The sequence below is a fragment of the Berghia stephanieae genome, chromosome 5 (assembly GCF_034508935.2).
Source record: "Berghia stephanieae isolate SIO BIC M18660-M18661 chromosome 5, UCSD_Bste_1.3, whole genome shotgun sequence".
Lineage (NCBI taxonomy): Eukaryota > Metazoa > Mollusca > Gastropoda > Nudibranchia > Aeolidiidae > Berghia > Berghia stephanieae.
In genome coordinates, this window is record NC_088364.1 from 8,743,748 (window position 1) to 8,758,747 (window position 15,000).

The window sequence follows — 15,000 nt, forward strand, 5'->3', positions numbered from 1 at the left end:
CTCACCCTTCTCTCCCCCACCCCTCCCCCATTTGAATGTGTGTGTGTGTGTTATAGTTATAGGCAGAACGTAAAAATACTAACGAAAGAGTGAAAATGGAGAGGCTTTGTATAGGAACTAAACAGACAATGGACGTTTCAGGTACAAACCCTTCGTCAGCACAATAATACACAGTTTAACGTTGAAAACAAAGTAAAATGCAAAGTAACTTGTATCGTCTGTACTCAATGGTGATTGCAGTATGAATAAACGTAAGCAGTAGCTGGGCTGCCAGACAGTCAAATGTCTGATTAACTTGGCCAGACACCCACTACCCGATGTCTTGGTTTTTAAACCATTAGCCAAGGCCTAGTGAGAGACAAATCCTACATGTGTTTGCAAACCGAGCTGAAAGTTTTCGTTTCACCGTGAGAAGCCAAGGGGAATGGATGACACTATGACAAGAGAGAGAGAGAGAGAGAGGGGGGGGGGGGTATTGGGGAAGATGAAAGAATCAATGGGTCACCCGATGACGTAAATCAAAGGGGTGCTACGGAAGTGCTTTACGATACATGATTCCTGCAATTTTAACCTTTTAACAGCAACACTTATTTTTTTTCTTCATCCAGATAATAATTTCCTTATTGTTAATGCAGAATAAATCGTTTCCACCAATTAAACTATAATCGCATAGCTTGTCTGTTATTGTTAATGATAACATTAAGACTAAGATCTGGTGTTAGGTTAAAATAAGATTTAATCTCGCCTTTTATGGGTTAAATTGTATTATTATTATTATTATTGTTATTATTATTATCATTATTATTATTATTATTATTATTATTATTATTATTATTATTATTATTATTATTATTATTATTATTATTATTATTATTATTATTATTATAATAACAATAATAATAGTAATTATAATATTGATTTCTTAATGTATTTGTTCCAGCTGGCTTTGCAAATCAGGCTACAGAATCGACTGTGAGTCAAATTATAGAGATGTTGATGAATGACACACTGGAATCGGAGGAAAAGCTTGCTGCTCTTTTTGATATCAAACCTGGTAAGAATGTCAAGCAATCATGTTTTCTCAATAGTATATAATTGGGTATTTGGTAGATAACATTGTGACTGCAAGTGAGAAAAATGTGCTCAACCTAAATGAGAAGAAAACCGAACCTTTTTCATACCCTAAAGAAAAATATACCACCTTGTTGTATAAAAGCAATTGGTAAAGTTCTGAAACAAGTACTGTTGACTAGGCTTAAAATAGACTCATCAGGACCAGAAAATATGCTTATCTTTAGAAAGGTTTTTCTTAATCTTTTTCGTAAACTTGTATTGTGATCAACCTAGATAGTTGATTAAATTGTATCTGTACTGAAACTGATGAAACTCTAATTGAAAGCTAGCAAAACTACTGGAACATATTAAATAGGTAGTTGTCATGATTTGTGTGCAAAGAGATCAAGGCCAAACCAAAAGCAATATGTCGGGTAGCAATGAGGAAGTGTGTACAACTAATATAGATAGGGGTTGGTGTATGGGGGTGGGGATGAGTAGCGATGAAGCTGTTTGCGACTGTGATGGCATTGCATGGGAGTGTGTACAACTAATAGAGATAAGGGTTGGTATATGGGGGTGGGGATGAGTAGCGATGAAGCTGTTTGTGACTGTGATGGCATTGCATGGGAGTGTGTACAACTGTACTTATTTCAGAACTTTGCCATTTGCTTTTATGCTTGGGGAAAAAAAGGCCTCTGTGTAGCGGCAGAGAACATTTAATTTTAACCAGCCAGAGACTGATTTGTGTTTATTTAAACCAGGCTTTGATTAGGAATGAACGGGACTTGACAGAAGTTTATTTTAAACAAGATTTTATCTAAAGTGAGTTTAATAATAATAATAATGATAACAATGATGATGATTAATAATAAATAATAATAATAATAATAATAATAATTAATAATATAATAATAATAATAATAATATTATTACTATTATTATTGTTATTATATTATTATTTATTATTTTATTGTTATTATTATTATTATTATTATTATTATTATTATTATATTATTACTATTACTATTATTATTATTATTATTATTATTATTATTACTACGGTGGTGGTGGTGGTGGTGGCGGCGGCAGTGGTGGTGGTTTGCAACACAGTAGATTTTTATTGTCATATGACGTGTATGTCACAGGGAAGTAAATGGGAATCACAGCAATGATCAAGCATCTGATTGTTATAATTATGAAAATGCGACTCATGATCATTACGTTTATCAAAATCACCCTGATATACGAATAAGAGTATTCTATTACTTTACTTTATATTGTCATGGGGTAACAAAATCACCCAGACGTATGAATAGGGATAGTTCTTTACTTTACTATATGTTGTCATGGGATAACAAACGATCCCCCGACATACGATTAAGGGGTAAAAACATGACATACGATTAGGGTTAACATAATATTATTTGCAGTGTTATCTCTTGTCTGTTCACAAATGTTTTGACTGGGTGGGGATCCTGACCTCCCATAGCGGGCAGGGAGGTAAAAACTGTGTCTTCTATCACCTTATATCTGTTTTCCAACTTGCATTCTGTCTTTGTCTTGGAATGAGATCGCTTGGTTTTGTCCTGGCCCTGGCCGGAGTTCTGGCTGGGAGGGAAACAGTCGAATTCATGGTCATTGTTTTGGGAGATGATATTTTTTTCCTTGTAAATCATCTCTCTGTTATGTATTATTATATTTGTTCTAATTTATAATGTAAGCATTTGAGTGTATTCCTCTTAGTGGGGGCCGTGCTTGTGTCAGGATGAGACTTATAGGTGATCTCAAACTAAGTACATTGGTCGTAAGCTCTTGGAATCTACATCTGATCCCTATTTGTTCCCAGTTCCCCTTTGTCTTACTTTTTCTTGGATGCTTTAATTGTAATTCTAGAACTTTTTACTATCCCATTTTCTTCCTTTTTACTGGTGCTGATATAACCTAAATGTGTTGCAAGCGCCGTAAAACCCTTAAAAACAAACAAACAAATGTTTTGACAAGAGAATTAATGAAAACCCAACACTTTTATATGTTGCCTCAAGTATGAATGACATCATAGCATGTGTACCTGAGTGCCTTGCAATCGATCTGATAATTCATGATTTATTACACATAACTTCATCTCATTTTGCTGTGAAATCCTAAATTTAGTTTCCATGATAATTCAATTTTGGGATGGAATAGGAATATGATAAAGTAAAAAGGGGAATAGAAAAAAAAGGCTGAAGAAAATGTTGTAGCTTTGTAAAGTTGGAGTAGGTAATGTCTTTAAGATTTTGTTACAACTGCTTATAGATTTTTATCGTCCTCTTTACTATTTGTTTAAAATTGTTATGTAGAATTTTTATGAAACGATTCTATTTTCTACCTCAAGATTTGGCAATTTGAAGACTTTTGGACAATCTTTGGAAAATTCTGGGATTTTTTGAAATTTTGGCAATTTTAGGTCAAATTGGCGAAAAATCGAGAATGACCAGGCATAACTTTATTGTTCGGGAAATCTTCTATTCCAGAATAATCCTGGGTAACGAAGTTGGTGAAGGTGGAAAGAAAAAAGTTCAAAAAGAAAATACATTTCTATAGGTAAGCTTTATAACCACTGTTATAGATTCCGTTTCCTTGCAGTTAAAAAGCATATTCACGTCTTATTTTGGAAGCAAGGTGTTAGATTGAGACTTCGCAATCTGCAAGAACACTCATGAGATTCATTCTAAAGATTACATATCAATGCTTCATTGTGTAAACATTGCCTGAAATTATCTTGAAAACACTCAAGATCCATTCGGGAGTAAACCATCTCCAATTCCATGTACTTGTGGAAAAAGCATAATGTTCAAAGATTTCTAGACTTGCAAAAACACACAAAAATCCATTCTGGAAAAAGCCATATCAATGTCTTCCTTGTGGAAAAGCTTTGTTTCAACTCAATTGCAAAACACTCAAGAATCCATTCTGGAGAAAACCATATAATGTCTTACTTGTGGAAAAGCATTTGCTTGACATTCATGCCTTGAAAACACTCAAGAATCCATTCTGGAGAAAGCCATATCAATGTCTTACTTTGTGGAAAAGCATTTGCTCATAGTTCAATTGCGATCATTCAAGAATCCATTCTGGAGATAAGGCCATATCAATGTCTTACTGTGGAAAACATTTGCTCAAGTTCAAACTTGCAAAACACTCAAGAATCCATTCTGGAGATAAACCATATCAATGTCTTACTTGTGGAAAAGCATTTGTTCAAAGTTCAGACTTGCAAAAACACTCAAGAATCCATTCTGGAGAAAAGCCATATCAATGTCCTACTTGTGGAAAAGCATTTGCTGACCATTCAGCCTTGTGTAAACACTCAAGAATCCATTCTTAAGAAAAGCCATATATCAATGTCTTACTTTTGGAAAAGCGTTTTCCCATAGTTCATATTTGCATGTACATTCAAGAATCCATTCTGGAGAAAAGCCATATTAATGTCTTACTTGTGAAAAGCATTTGCTCAAAGTTCAAACTTCAATTACACTCAAGAAGATTCCATTCTTAAGAGAATCATATCTTTGTCTTCTTGTGGAAAAGCATTTGCAATTTATGACTTACTAACTTATCCTTTTGGCCTAGAGGCACCTAGGGCATCCACTAGACATCTCCATTTCTTTGTGGATCGGCTGCTTTTGCAGTGGCTGTATTCCGGGACAGACTGCTCTTAATTCTTTTCTATGTCTTGCAGGTTTCTTGGTTGAGTCTTTGTGCTCTCCACAGTCTAAAAATTTTTTCGGAAATAAATTCGTGATTTCGAAGTTTGTTAATACTAAAAAAAAGCAAACAAAAAGGAGCCATGTTGTAGAATTTAAAACTCCCTCAACATCGATAGTAGAAAAAAGCAGGAATGTGCATGATGATAGAGAGAGAGAGATTGAGAGAGAGAGAGAGAGAGAGAGAGAGAGAGAGAGAGAGAGAGAGAGAGAGAGAGAGAGAGAGAGATGTGAATGTAAGTTTACACTTCTGTGGATGTGTTGATAATATTAAAGAGTGTTTAATTAATGATTTCTAAAATGTAAATTTGTTGTGATAATCTCATTATGTGAAACTTTACTGTAACTGTATCTATATATACTTGCGATCAAAAGAAAGTATACACATTTAAAATCGTCATTACTTTTTTATCCTTTGGCGTAGGCTAATGATTGGAGCTAACGGGGGACATTCTCGCGACTGATTGAATTAGATTCACCTTCACTTCAAATGAAATGAACACAAATAAATTTATTAAAATGTCATTGTTTTTTCAAAATTATAGTGTATATTTTGACTTGTTACTTCCCTTTTTGAAGCTCATGTTTTAAAAAGTCTATGAAGCATACACGATTAACCATAAACCTTACAAATTCTAACACAATGAAAGATAAAATGATAGTATTATGATTACACATAGGTTTTAAATAAACCATAACGATGTTTCATACCAATTTTGTAGGTAAAACAAGTGTATACTGTCTTTTGATCACTGGTATATATATATATATATATATATATATATATATATATATATATATATATATATATATATATATATATATATATATATATATATATATATATATATAGTGCAACCTCTGAATAATGACAACACCTGGTAACGACCTGACCTTTGGTCCCGATTTTTTTCTGTATGCTATTAGTAATAATGAAAAAACAAATAGCGATATCTTTTTATTTTTAGCAACAAACGGCAGTTGATTCCGATGCTTGGTGCCCAATCATCGTCATCTTTTACTCTTCACCAGTAAAAAACGCTTTTTCCTCTCCCAATCAGATCGATTTGTAACTGACCAATCAGAACATATATGTTTACTACACTGCGTGGAATCAGCATCAGTTCATATGGAACCACAGCAAAAGAAGAATATCAGTGTATGGTACTCTCCAAGGTTCATTAACCCTCTATGTAACTACCTGAACCTGAGGTCGTTGAGGTTAACTGATATCAGGCAATGCTGTGTCTAATGGGGGCATTCATGGATATTTATGGTCTTATAATGCATGTTTGAATAGCCGGGAAAACAAAGACAGACTCTTTCAAGTTATTATTTTCATTTTTTTAAATCAATTGTTTATCTAAACATCAGTCTAAATTTTAAATTATTGAAATGAATACCTAGTTGTTTGTTTTTTGTTTTTTTATTTCTTGTTTTTTTTAAATATTATATCGTAAGATGTAGATCTACTAATTTTTCAATGCTTGTAAATGTTAGTGGATTTAAATAAACATTTCGGTATTCAAAAACACATTGTAGGGCCACCTTGACTCATTGGTACGGTCTTTGCTTCGTAACCGAAAGGTACCGAGATGAGATGAAAGAAGAAAATTTAATTTTATATTTATAGCATCGCATGGATTTTAAATAATACATATTAAAAGTGGATGTGAGCATCTGTGTTCTTCTGCGTTATTATCATACAGATACTTGATTTTCTTGATTTATTACTAGTTTTGTGAAATAGTGTTCGAGCACTGTTTACGATAAAAAACCATGGAGAGTGAAAGCGTAACTGGTATACCCTTTGTAAACAGGAGAAATACATATTCTAATGTCGTTAGGATGTGTCTTCTCTCAGGCACTGGTCATCGCATGCACTGTGAGTATTCACAGGTCTAACCATGCCACCTTTATCTGCCATCTTGAAAACTCCGGAATAATGACACCCCTGGAAAACAACATAATTTTCTGGACCCAAACAATGTTGTTTTCCAGGGGTTGCACTATATATATATATATTTATATATAATATGTATCACTTCTGAAATAAATGTGGAAGACCAGGAAACAGGATGACAGGAACTGTGTGCTTCCATGTGTGTATGGTGTGTGTCCGTGAGAGAAAGAGAGAGATGACAAGGAGAAATTGTTTATAGTAGGTTTGTGTGTGTGTACATGCACTCATGTTATGATGACAGTAGAGAGTATGATTTGGACTTACAATATATTTAGAGTATATAGAAGTGATAAGGACACAATCCCTATCTTTAGAGTGGAAAATGGAGGAAGAAGGAAATAGGGAAAGAAATAAAGGAAGAGAAAGATAATAAAGATGGACTGGAAGAGAGAATAATTGGAAGAGTGCGGAAGAGAGAGAGAGAACGCAATCGGAGAACACGACCTCTGTCTTACTGATCAAGCTTTCCATCTTTTAGCTTGATACACAAAAAATAATATAATAATGAGGATGGTGATGGTGTTGTAGGGAAAGTGAAAGATTGTAACGGGAATATTAGGAAGGTTGTGAGGATGATGTTGGTGACGATGACTACGATGTTACTAGTGTATATATGTGTGTAAGTGTGTATATATTATGTCAATATATTATGTAATGTATGCTCTTTATAATATTGTATTGTTATAAATGTGTAACTAAATGACAAATTGCCACTATTGTGAGGACAATAAAGACATTATTATTATTATTATTATTATTATTATTATTATTATTATTATTATTATTATTATTATTATTATTATTATTGGATCCAAGATAGGAGAACTCTCTTACCTCTCCATTTACATTCTTATCGATCCTTATTTCACTATCATGTTTTGGATTTGCCCTCATGTATACGGTCTTATCTCCCTTTGTTTCCTAGCAGGCATTTCTATAGATAGCATGCGCTTGGCTAAGAAGTTCATAACATTGCCATCCGGAAGTATAACGGATCAACACACAAAACTGTGTGTATCCATGAACGTTTATAGTCGGGTAAATACAGTTCAGTGAGCATTACTTATAAACGCGGATGGCAAAAAACAAGAACAAAGACCTGAGTGACGTCATCTGCATACTATCTATACACATCATCTTACTTGTGGAAAAGCATTTGCTCATGGCAGCCTTGCATCAACACCCAAGAATCCATTCAGGAAAAACTGCATAATATATGTCTTACTTGTGGAAAAAAACCTTTATCAAAGCTCACTTGTGGATGAACACTCAAAAACCCATTGTGGGGAAAAGCCACATAAATGTCTTACTTGTGGAAAAGCATTTGCCTGCGGTTCAGCTTTGCATGGACACTCAAGCTTCCCTTCTGAGGAAAATCCATATGAATGCTTTACATGTGGAAAATCTTTTTAATAAGGACAAGTTTTTCTAAAGATTTCATGACTATCAAAGTCAGTGCAACAGATCTGAGATCGTTTATTGATTCAATTTTTTTTTAAATTGTTTTTGGAATAGGAACAATTTTTAACGTTTTCTAAACTGCAGGGATCAAAACTGGTTGGAGGGACATGTTAAAAATGCGTGTAAAATGGGGGGGGGGGGGGGGGGGGGGGGGGGCAGCTGATGGGCACATTCTTTTAATAAATGTTCCTTTCAACCCATCTGTTATGATTTCAGTGTGGTACTATGAATGACAAACAAAACACATGTGGTCTAGTCGTCAACCATGTTTATTCACAACTGAGGGGAAGTTGGTATTTTAGTTGCCAGGTCCATATGGTGTTGCCATATTGGCTGTTTTCAACTAAGTATGATTATATAACATCCTCCTTTCCAACAACATTATAATGTTGGGGTTATAGTCAACGTTTTTCATTTTATTCTCCTGGAAAAGATGTTTCCTCTGTTTCTAAACTACTGACTGAATTATGATAAATGTAAAACCTATCCAATGCCCTAGCAGCTTATTTTAGTGTATATTTGCATCTAGTGTTTGCAAGTCTGTCGTGTTAGTGGTCGTATTCACAATCATATTTCATGCTTAATGGCCATGCCTATCATTTGTAAGTCTGTGGAACCTTAACAGTACGACCACTTCTAGTTATATAAGGTGATTTACTTTTGTTTGTCTGTGTGTTGTGTTCCTGTGAAGACAGATTGTCTTCACGAACAGAAGAGCGCTCGTGCTTGTTCTGTTCGGGCACAGGTGAGCATGGGAGCTCGACCTGTGCTGCCGTTGTCTGTACCATCTGATGATTGGCACTAGATGTCGATATTGGTCTTGCTGTATTTGGATTTGGCAATGGACGTAGATGGTGCCTATTTCGACGAATGATGTTGTCATTTTCTGTTCTGACTAGGTACGATCTGGGATGTTCGTCTTTCTGCATTATGATACCTTGTTGCCATCTGTTGGTCGATTTGTTTTGGTAGGTTACTTGATGTCCCATTGATAATTTTGGGAGTTGATACGTTGATCTATTGTAGTAGTGTTCTTGGGTTTTCTGCCGATTCTGGGTGGGGATCCTGACCTCCCATAGCGGGCAGGGAGGTACATACTGTGTCTTCTATCCCCTTATATCTGTTTTCCAACATGCTTTCTGTCTTTGTCTTGGAATGAGATTACTTGGTTTTGTCCTGGCTCTGGCCGGAAGCCTAGCTGGGAGGGAAACAGTCAAATGCATAGTTATTGTTTTGGGAGATGATATTTTTTTCCTTGTAAATCATCTCTCTGTTATGTATTATTATTTTTATTTTGAATGTATAATGTAAGCATTTGAGTGTATTCCTCTTTGTTGGGTTTTGTGCTTGTGTCTGGATGAGACTTGTAGGTGATTTCAAACTAAGTACATTGGTGGTATGCTCTTGGAATCTACATCTGATCCCTATTTGTTCTCAGTTCCCCTTTGTCTTACTTTTTCTTGGGTGCTTTAATTGTAATTCTAGAACTTTTTACTATCCCATTTTCTTCCTTTTTACTGGCGCTGATATAACCTAAATGTGTTGCAAGCGCCGTAAAACCCTTAAAAACAAACAAAAACAATTTTCTGCCGATTCTCAAGATGGCATTTGGTTTCTTCTAGGTCTGGAGCACGAAATTCTTTTCTTGGCAAATCATCTTTCAGTTGTCGGCCATAGAGTAGTTGTGCAGGTGATAGAGTGTTATTGTCAATCGGAGTTGTCCTGAGAGCTAACATGGCCATGAATGGATCTGATGCTGTTTCACGTGCTTTCTTGAGTGTACATTTCACTATTTTCACCTGGCTCTCGATGAATCCATTGCTACGTGGATAGTGAGGTGAACTTGTGTCATGGCGGATTCCATAATTTTGTGTAAAATTTTTGTATGCATTCCCGCTGAAATGAGGACCATTGTCTGATCTTATGGTTACAGGAATCCCATGTTCACTAATGATTTGTTTCGTTAGTGTCACTATTTTTTGGCTAGTGCTTTGGTTTTGCGGAATCTTCCTTACAAAATGAAACTTTGTGAAGTAATCTGCAACCAAAAGGTATTCTTCTCCATCAAGGTAGAACAGTCTGTACCTATTGTGTGCCATGCATGGGGTGGAACTTCAGAAGGGATGAGAGGTTCTTTCCTTTGAGATGGTTGGCAAGCTTGGCATGTTTTGCACTCTTTCGTGATTTCTGCTATGTCTCTGTTTATGTTTCTCCAAAACACTGAAGCTCGTGCCCTTAGTTGAGTTTTTCAACCCCCAGGTGTGGTTTATAGAGTGTTTCAAGGATCTCTTTCTGTAATGTTTTGGGTATGATAACTCTTCTGCCTTTTAGCAAAATACCTTCCTCTATGCTGATTTAATCTCTGTAGTTCCAATAGGGTCTGCAGAGGTAGTCAACATCTTGAATTTTCTCTGGCCATCCAGTGAAAACTGTATGCTTGAGAGCATTTAGTTCTGTGTCTTGTTCGACTTCCTCTTTGATCCTCTGAAGCTTGTCGTTGCTGTCGAAGCATGCAAGTGTTACTTTTTCAGATATAGCCTCTTTGATTTTGTCATAAGCTTCTAACATTGTAGCAATCCAACAAAAATCGCCGTCTTTTTTCAGGATTTCTCTTAGAGGTGCAGTAAGGTCACTGGTGTTTGGAATGAATGTGCTCATGTATGTTGTCAGTCCTAGGAATGATTGTAAATCTCGGGGCGTTTGTGGTGGCTTCATATTCTTGAGAGCTGCTACTTTTGCAGGGTCTGGTTTTATACCATCTTCTGAGCATATGATGCCATCAAATTTGATGCTTTTTTGTTTTATTTTGCACTTTTCTGGATTCAGTTTCAAACCGGTGGCTTCACATCTTTTCAACATCTCATTGAGGTTGGCATCATGTTCTTCTTCTGTCTCCCCATGTACCACAATATCGTCTGATCCTTCAAAAGTCTGATCGATCTTGGCTTGAAAAATGTCTTGGCTCATGTTCAGACCAAATGGCATTCTCAAGAATCTGTATCTGCCGAAAGGGGTATTGAAGGTTGTCAGGTAACTGGATTCGTCGTCCAGTTCAATGTTCCAGTATCCAGCTTTTGCATCAAGTATGGAGAAATACTTGGCACCATTGAGTTTCGGTATGATTTCTTCAAGTGTTGGAATGGCATGATGTTCTCTCAGTATAGCCTTGTTTAGATCTTTCGGGTCAAGACATAGTCTTAGTTTGCCATTAGATTTTTCTCTGTAGACAAGGCTGTTGACCCATGTCGTCGGTTCACCTTCTTTGATTTTGTTGATGATTCCTTTTTCTGTCATTTCGTCCAATTCTTCTTTTATTCGGTCTTTCAGGATAATTGGGACTCTTCTTGGAGCATGTATCACTGGTGGAATACTTTTGTTAATGTTGATGTGATATTGGCCTTGGAATTTGCCAATACCATTGAAGGTATCTGGAAATCTGTTCTTGATCTTCTCTTCACAATTTTCATTTTTAAGTTGGCAATTAATTGTGATTAGATTGAGTGCTTGAGCTGTTGGCAGTCCTAAGATTGCGTTTCCTTCATCTTCTGTGACATAGAATAAGGCATTTTGGTATTTGTCTTTACTCGAACAGGGAAAAGTAACTGTTCCAAATTGTTTGACTTGGTGACCGCCGTATGCCATCAATGTTCTTGAGGAAGGCTGGAGTGATTTTGGTAATCCTTCTTTGTCGACATCATCTGGGTACATGTTTTTGTAGATTCTTAGTGGAAGGGCGTTGCCTTGTGCACCGGTATCAACTTTCACCTTTAAAGTAGCAGTATTCTTCTCGTTAAGTTTTATCTTTATTGAGGTGAATACTTCGTCTTTGAGGCTCTGTATTTGCAATGTTTCAAAATATAAGTTTCGTCTTCATCTTCAAGTTCAAAATTGTTCATGTTTTTCCTGTTGTTATCGTACTTTAATTTCCTGCACATTTTCTTGAAATGGTGCGGTTTCTCGCAATAGTTGCAAATCTTATTCTTGGCAGGACATTGGTCAAAGGGATGCATCTGCCCGCCACATTTCTGACATTGTTTGTAATTCTGCTTTAGATGTGTTCTTGCCTTCTGTCTTTCTTCATCTGGCTTGGTTTTACTCTTTTCTTTTAATGTGTACACTGTTGTTTGTTGAAGCTTACTAATCTGTTGTTTTGATGTCTCCATTTCTCTTGCGATGTCACTTGCCTTCTCCAAGTCTGCATCTCCCTCTTGAAGTAGTCTTTCTCTTATTCTGGCATCATTTGTCCCAAATATGATGCGATCTCTGATGAGTGAATTTTTTATTTCTCCAAATTCACAACCGTGGGCCAGAATCTTCAAATCTGTAATAAACTGATCGACCATTTCTTCAGTTGCCTGCATTCTGGAATTGAACTTGTAGCGGGCCATTGGAACGTTTTTCTTTGGTTGGCAATACCTTGTGAATCGGTCTATCATTTCACTTACTGCCAGTTGCTTCTCGGTGTTCCAGGAGTTGTAAATATCTCGCCCATCTTCACCAATATAGAGCAGGAAGTAGCTACTCTTTTGTTCTTCGCTTTTCTCTGCTAATGGGCCAGTCAGCAGTAATTTCATGTGCTGCAACCATAATTTTCGCCAGTTTTCTGAAATGCTCTCACTTTCAAAATTCATGGGACTCGGTTTTATGGAGTCCGTCTTTGGGTTTGGAACTTTAGTCAGGAACTAGTTTTGGTAGAAGAAATAGCTCGATGAAATATTGATTCAAAGAAAATGTAATATACTAGTGGAGTTTCTGAAGCAAGGGTTTACTTATTTGTATCTTCTGACACCATGTTATGATTTGAGTGTGGTACTATGAATGACAAACAAAACACGTGTGGTCTAGTCGTCAACCATATTTATTCACAACTGAGGGGAAGTTGGTATTTTAGTTGCCAGGTCCATATGGTGTTGCCATATTGGCTGTTTTTAACTAAGTATGATTATATAACACCATCCAGCCCGGCAGCCTTTCTCTCGTTTAGTTTCGAAAATATGTATTAATATCATTTCTACTTCACTGACCTCAATAGTCATTTCATCTTCCAAATCCCTGTTTAATTATTTACGTTTTTCATTTCCAGTATCAAAAGTGTTTGCTGTGTCAAAACGTGTATAAAATTTGTCTAAAGTTTCAATTTCAATTTGTTCTGGTAAAATCGTGTGCTTTGGATTGTAGAAGTTGACAGCAGGTTTAAGAGCTCACCACTGGGTGGGGTTCCTGGCCTTCCATAGTGGGCAGGGCGGCACTTATTACTGTGACTTCTATCCCCTTATGCCTGTTATCCAATTTGCATTCTGTCTTTGTCTTGGGATGCTTTTGCCAGTCAGTTCATCAATTTTGTCCTTCAATGACCTGATTCCAATAGTGGACAGGGAGGTGCATACTGTGTCGTCTATCCCCCTATATCTATTTTCCAACATGCTTTCTGTCTTTGTCTTGGAAATAGATTACTTGGTTTTGTCCTGACCCTGGCTGGGAGGGAAAGTCATATGCATAGTTATTGTTTTGGGAGATGGTACTTTTTTTCCTTTTAGAGATCATCTCTCTGTTGTGTATTATTATATTTGTTATTTTGAATGTATAATGTAAGCATTTGAGTGTATTTCTTTTTGTTGGATCTTGTGCTTGTGTCCGGATGAGACTTATAGGTGATCTCAAACTAAGTACATTGGTTGGTGTGCTCTTGGAATCTACATCTGATACCTATTTGTTCCCAGTTCCCCTATGTCTTACTTTTTCTTGGATGCTTTAATTGTCATTCTAGAACTTTTTACTATCCCATTTTCTTCCATTTTACTGGCGCTGATATAACCTAAACTACACACGATAAAGATGGACAATAAGGCCTTCTGATTCATTTTGCTTTTACTATTCCCCTCTGTCTTCTGTTGTTGATCTCCTCCACGATGTGTGTCTGGACCTTCCCCGTCTTCTCTTTCCTTGTGGATGCCATGTAAGGGCCTGCCGATTGATGTTGCTCAATTATTTTCTTGGCATGTGCCCAACCCATCTCCATTTCCTGTGCTGGATTACCACTCTGACAGGCTCCTGCTTTTCTTTCTTCCACGGTTCATCATTTCTAAGTTTTTCCCCTGATTCTGCATATATTTGTCACAGACTGGAAGTCAGGAAGACTTGTATCTTCTGATGTTGTGCCTCGGCAATTCCCCACGTTTATGGGCCGTATAAAGTATAGCCCTCACATTGGAATTGAAGATGCGTAATTTTGTGGAATTCTTTGAAATTCCAGACCTTCTTTAGAGTGACAAAGAAAGTTCTAGATGTTTTAATGCGTGAAACAATATTATTGTCGCTACCTCCATGTCTATCGATAGCAAAATCTAAATCATCCAGTTATTTTAGTATCGTCCATTCCATTGTTCTTGTTTGTGGCCGTAGTTTTTAAGATCCAATCAATGGCCACGAGGAGTAGTAAAGGTGACAAAGAGGCTGATTCTGATTTCGACATTTTCTGACAGGTTACCTGGATGGGCAACTCGACATGATGTGTTGTGGTAAGAGTTTTTGATGATATTGGTTAGCTGCGGCTATGTGATCTTGTGGTATGACACTCGCTTTCGGATCGGAATGTCCTGGGTTCAAGCCTCGTTTGGAGCATAGTTGAGCCCTCGGAAAAGGCTCTTTACTCACATTCTTTCACCGTACTCAGGTGTAAAATGAGTCCCTGGCTGTTGACAGCGTTGTCTCTGTCAGAAAAAAAAATTATTGAAATATCGTCTAACAGGCGTTGTGTTTCGTTCTACATGTTAC

General features: G+C 36.5%; 1 pseudogene across 1 annotated transcript in view; it reads left to right on the forward strand.

The window, feature by feature from the left end:
• LOC144973850 (uncharacterized) overlaps nucleotides 1-15,000 on the forward strand; it is a 38,019-nt pseudogene that overhangs the window by 11,471 nt on the left and 11,548 nt on the right. Inside the window, exons 5-13 of the transcript XR_013645625.1 lie at nucleotides 941-1,054; nucleotides 1,458-1,632; nucleotides 4,162-4,417; nucleotides 8,443-8,515; nucleotides 10,785-10,968; nucleotides 11,157-11,342; nucleotides 12,578-12,740; nucleotides 13,310-13,319; nucleotides 14,347-14,449. The product of XR_013645625.1 is annotated as an uncharacterized LOC144973850 (transcript). The remainder of the gene's footprint in view (nucleotides 1-940; nucleotides 1,055-1,457; nucleotides 1,633-4,161; nucleotides 4,418-8,442; nucleotides 8,516-10,784; nucleotides 10,969-11,156; nucleotides 11,343-12,577; nucleotides 12,741-13,309; nucleotides 13,320-14,346; nucleotides 14,450-15,000) is intronic.